This window comes from Indicator indicator, chromosome 33 (genome assembly GCF_027791375.1).
Source record: "Indicator indicator isolate 239-I01 chromosome 33, UM_Iind_1.1, whole genome shotgun sequence".
Taxonomy (NCBI): domain Eukaryota; kingdom Metazoa; phylum Chordata; class Aves; order Piciformes; family Indicatoridae; genus Indicator; species Indicator indicator.
Window position 1 is genome coordinate 688027 of NC_072042.1, and position 5724 is coordinate 693750.

Genomic DNA, 5724 nt, shown 5'->3' on the forward strand with positions numbered 1-5724 from the left:
CAGGAGAGGCTTCAAATTTTATGGAGAAGCATAGTAAAAAATCCTGGATTCAGCAGGAGGTAAGAAGCATAATGCAGAGGGTGTTAAAATCAGGCTGTCAGGCAGAGGAAGTGAGCAGGGATACATCCTGCTGTCGTTTTTATTTCTGTTGTTTAATTGACAGATCAAGAATAAAAGGCATCAGCTCTCCAGATGACATCAAATCAGGGACCAGGAGCCTCAAAGAGCCCTCACTGCAATCAAATTGCAAAATCAAACATCACAAGAAGGCTGGTGGCTATGTTTTCTCTCTAAATTCCTGCTTGGAATCTCAGTAGGAAAATATTAACTTTTATTTGACTTCCACAGCACAGCAGCATCCCAATTTCAGAAACAAATCAAAGCCCATGTAGGTGCTGCTTGGCCTGAGGAGCACCAGCAAACCATGGAAACAGCAGCTGTGGAAGATGCTTAGGTGTACCAAGTGATCACAGGAGGTTAGGGGTTGGAAGGGGACCTCTGGAGATCCTCAATCCAACCCCCCTGCCAGAGCAGGACCATGGAATCCAGCACAGCTCATAGAATCATAAAACTGTCAGGGTTGGAAGGGACCTCAAGGATCATCCAGTTCCAACCCCCCTGCCATGGGCAGGGACACCTCACACCACAGCAGGTTGCTCACAGCCACATCCAGCCTGGCTGCAAAAACCTCCAGGGATGAGGCTTCCACCACCTCCCTGGGCAACCTCTGCCAGTCTCTCACCACCCTCATGGGGAAGAATTTCTTCCTAACATCCAGTCTGAATCTCCCCTCCTCTAGCTTGGATCCATTCCCCCCAGTCCTATCACTCCATGACACCCTAAAAAGTCCCTCCCCAGCTTTCTTGTAGCCCCCTTCAGATCCTGGAAGGCCACAAGAAGGTCTCCTTGGAGCCTTCTCCTCTCCAGACTGCACAACCCCAACTCTCTCAGGCTGTCTCCAGAGCAGAGCAGCTCCAGCCCTCTGCTCATCCTCGTGGCCCTTCTCTGGACACCTTCCAGCCCCTCCAGATCCTTCCTGGAACAGAGGCTCCAGTACTGGACACAGTGCTCCAGGTGTGGTCTCAGCAGCCTGCTCCAGGGCTCTGTGACCCTCACAGTGAAGAAGAACCTCCTGTGCTGCAGTTTCCATCCATTGCCCCTTGTCCTATCCCAGGATGCAAGTGAGCAGAGCCTGTCCCTGTCCCCTCCCTCTTGCCCCCCAGCCTTCAGATATTTATAAACATTTATTAAATCCCCTCTCAGTCTTCTCCTCTCCAGACTGCACAGCCCCAGGGCTCTCAGCCTCTCCTCCCCAGGCAGTGCTCCAGTCCCTCAGCATCCTTGCAGCCCTCCCTTGGACTCTTTCCAGCAGATCCCTGTCCCTCTTGCACTGGGGAGCCCAGAGCTGGACACAATACTCCAGGTATTGCTGTGATGGAGGAGAGGCTCAGGGTGGTCCACGAGCCCACACATTTCCAGCTGCCTCAATCTTCTCTACTTATTAATTTCATAGAATCAGAGAATGGTTTGGGTTGGAAGGGATCTTAAAAACCATCCAGTTCCAACCCCCCTGCCAGGGGCAGGGACACCTCCTACTACCCCATCTTGCTCAAGGCCCCAGCAAACCTGCTTTGGGATAATTCCAGGTTTGGAGCCTCCACAACTTGTCTGAACAACCTATTCCAGTGTCTCCCCACCCTCACGGGGAAGAAATTTTTCCTGATGTCTAATCTAATTCCAGCTTATTCCAGTCTGAAGCCCTCAGCCTTGTTCTGTCACTCCCTGCCTTTGCACAAAGTCCCTCCCCAGCTCTCCTGTAGCCCTGTCAGGGACTAGAAGGCTGCTCTAAAGTCTCTCTGGAGATTTCTCCAGGCTGAAGAACCCCAACTCTCTCAGCCTGGCCTCACAGCAGAGGCGTTCCAGTCCTCTCCCCCTGTATGTGAGCACAACTGACTCACACAGTGCTTGGTTTTGGGGTGCAATTAGGTTCCTTCTCTCCCGATGAGCAGAGGGGGAGCAAAGAAGCTCCCCTGGCCCTGCCAGTCCTGGGTGAGCAGCTCAGTGCCTGGCAATTTGTTTACTTAATGAGATGCAGAGCGATTGGGTAGCAGTGGGGAGGTTTCTATTCCAAGCCAGCAGACAGCAATTAAACAGCCTGACCCACACAGCCTCAATTACAGCCAAGGGGCTGTTTACCAGCCCAGTTAACCTGCAATTACAGATCCTTCCACTGAGGCCTCAAACCAGCCAACTTCTTCAAAAACTATTCTATTTTCTAGTGAAAATAAACCAAGCACGTTCTGTTACTATCTCAGGTTGTTTATTAGAGACTTCTCTCCAAGCTGAGGGCTCCTTTCTCAATATTTTTCCCCAAGCCTTGTTACATTACCTGTTCTTGCTTAATTTTATCCTTCCCCAAACATCTTACCCTGTCCTGGAGTATTGCAGGGTGTTGGGCTGTGAGCCTGGCCAAACACCAACCACATTGAGAAACCTCCCAGGATGGCCAAGGAGAGCTTAGAGCCACTTTCCAGTACCTGAAAGGGCTGCAGGAAAGCTGGGGAGGGACTTTTGACAAGGGCTGGGGAGGAGGGACAATGGCTTGGAGCTGGGAGAGGGGAGACTGAGACTGGAGATGAGGAAGAAATTCTTGAGAGTGAGGCTGGAGAGACACTGGCACAGGTTGCCCAGGGAGGCTGTGGATGTCCCCTCCCTGGAGGTGTTCAAGGCCAGGCAGGATGAGACCTTGAGCACCCAGGGCTGGTGGGAGGTGTCCCTGCCCATGGCAGGTGCTTGGAACTGGATGAGCTTTAAGATCCCTTCCAACCTAAACCATTCTGTGACTCTATCACAGTATCACAGAATGTTAGGGGCTGGAAGGGACCTGAAAAGCTCCTCGAGACCAACCCCCCTGCCAGAGCAGGGTCACCCAGAGCAGATCACACAGGAACACATCCAGGCAGGTCTTGAATATCTCCACAGAGGGAGACTCCACAGCCCCCCTGGGCAGCCTGCTCCAGTGCTATGTCACCTTCACTGAAAAACTCTTCCTCCTGTTTCCATGGAACTTCCTATGCCTCAACTTCCACCCCTGCCCCTTGTGCTGGCATTGGGCATCACCCAGCAGAGCCTGGCTCCAGCCTCTGGGCACTCACCCTGCACATCTTTATCACCAGCAATGAGGTCACCTCAGGCTCCTCAGCTCCAAGCTACAGAGCCCTCAGCTCCCTCTATGATTGCAGACAGCACACACTGAGTCCAAGGAAGACCAGGAAGGTCCTTCTAAGCAGTTCTGGCTTTCTGGCACCACCCAGAAATCCCCAAAGAGAGGACAGCAGGGACAAGGTTTCACACAGGCAGTGAATAGGGAGGCATGAAGGACAGAGGCACTCAGGCTCTAACACACATCTCCCCAGCCTGAGCTGCAATGTAAGATGTTGATGTTTTGGAGCTGTGAAATTGTCACCTAAATTGCTGAGAATGATAAAACCAGAAAGGCTGCAGCAGTGCCCAGCCCAAATGCATTATTGCTGCTAAAAACCCCTGAGTGTCAGAAGGAAGCCCACTTAGCTGTCAGCTACAAAGCTGCCATTAAAAGCCTCAATATTTCCCCACCCTGGCAGGCAGGCAGGCAGCCAGAAGGGATCAACAGATATTAGCTAGGCAGGCAGACACAGCAGCTTCTGGATGTCAAACAACGTGCTACAGAGCAGCAGATGTGGAGGCTGCTGCTCACAGGGCAGCCAAGACTGCAAGGGGATGCTGAGCACAGGATGTTAGGGGTTGGAAGGGACCTCAGGAGATAGAATCATAGAATCAGTCAGGGTTGGAAGGGACCACAAGGATCAGCCAGTCCCCTGCCATGGCCAGGGACACCTCACACCAGATCAGGCTGCCCAGAGCCTCATCCAGCCTGGCTGCAAACACCTCCAGGGATGGGGCCTCAACCACCTCCCTGCACAACCCATTCCAGGCTCTCACCACTCTCATGGGGAAGAACTTCTTCCTCACGTCCAGTCTGAATCTCCCTACTTCCAGCTTTGTTCCATTCCCCCCAGTCCTATCACTACCTGATAGCCTAAAAAGTCCCTCCCCAGCTTTCTTGGAGCCTCCTTCAGATATTGAAAGGCCACAAGAAGGTCACCTCAGAACCTTCTTTTCTCCAGGCTGAACAGCCCCAACTCTCTCAGGCTGTCCTCATAGCAGAGCAGCTCCAGCCCTCTGCTCATCCTCCTGGCCCTTCTCTGGACACCTTCCAGCATGTCCATAGCCCTCTTGTAATAGGGGCTCCACAACTGGATGCAGTACTCCAGGAGTGGTCTCACCAGAGCTGAGTAGAGGGGGAGAATCCCCTCCCTTGACCTGCTGGCCACACTTCTCTTGATGCAGCCCAGGTAAGTCCATCAAGTCCATTAAGTCCAATGCCCCTGCCAGAGCAGGACCATAGAATCAAGCACAGGTCACACAGAAATGCATCCAGATGGGTCATGAAAGTCTCCAGAGAAGGAGACTCCACAGCCTCTTCTGAGGAGCTCTGTGACCCTCACAGTGCAGAAGTTCCTCCTCCTGTTGAGGTGGAACCTCCTGTGCTGCAGTTTCTATCCATTGCCCCTTGTCCCATCACAGGGTGCAAGTGAGCAGAGCCTGTCCCCTCCCTCTTGACCCCCAGCCCTCAGATATTTATAAACATTTATCAAATAGAATCATAGAAATAGAATCATAGAATCAGTCAGGGTTGGAAGGGACCTCAAGGATCATCCAGTTCCAACCCCCCTGCCACGGGCAGGGACACCCTCACACTAGAACTAGAACAACACTGATGGTTGTGCAGAACAGGCAGGGACAAGCCCAAGGAGTGGGAAGTGATGCTCAAAGGGTCACAGGGTCAAAGGCTCCTCCCCTCCTTTCTCTGAAAGGCCCTTTCACACTTTATATTGAGTTTTGCTTTCCTGTTGCTGGAGGAAAGCCCCTGGGTGACTGTCATGGAAAGAGATGTGGCTGGAGAGCCTGAGCAGCAGCAGCAGGGGATTGGGTATGGCTGAGCCCACAGCCAGGCAAGCTCCCAGCATCACTGACTCCAGCTTGAATCTGTCATTATTAGTTTTAATTTTTTTATTATTATTATTATTTAAAGAAGAAATAGCTCCTTGCTGCAGAGCCAGTGGTTGGCATCTCCTCTCCCTCTACTCTGCCCTGCTGAGACCTCACCTGGAATATTGTGTCCAGCTCTGGGCTCCCCAGTTCAGGAGGGACAGGGATCTGCTGGAGAGAGTCCAAGGGATGGTTACAAGGATGCTGAAGGGCCTGGAGCACTGCCTGGGGAGGAGAGGCTGAGAGCCCTGGGGGTGGTTAGTGTGGAGAGGAGAAGGCTGAGAGGGATCTGATCAATGTCTATCAATAGCTGAGGGCTGGGGGTCAGGAGGGAGGGCTCAGGGGTCAGGGGGTCAGGGGGTCAGGGGTCAGAGACAGGCTCTGCTCACTTGCACCCTGGGATGGGACAAGGAGCAATGGACATAAACCAGCACAGGAGGTTCCACCTCAACATGAGGAGGAACTTCCTCACTGTGAGGCTCCCAGAGCCCTGGAGCAGGCTGCCCAGAGAGGTTGTGGAGTCTCCTTCTCTGGAGCCTTTCCAGCCCTGTCTGGATGTGTTCCTGTGTGACCTGTGCTGGATCCTATGGTCCTACTCTGGCAGGGGGTTTGGACTGGATGATCTCCAGAGGT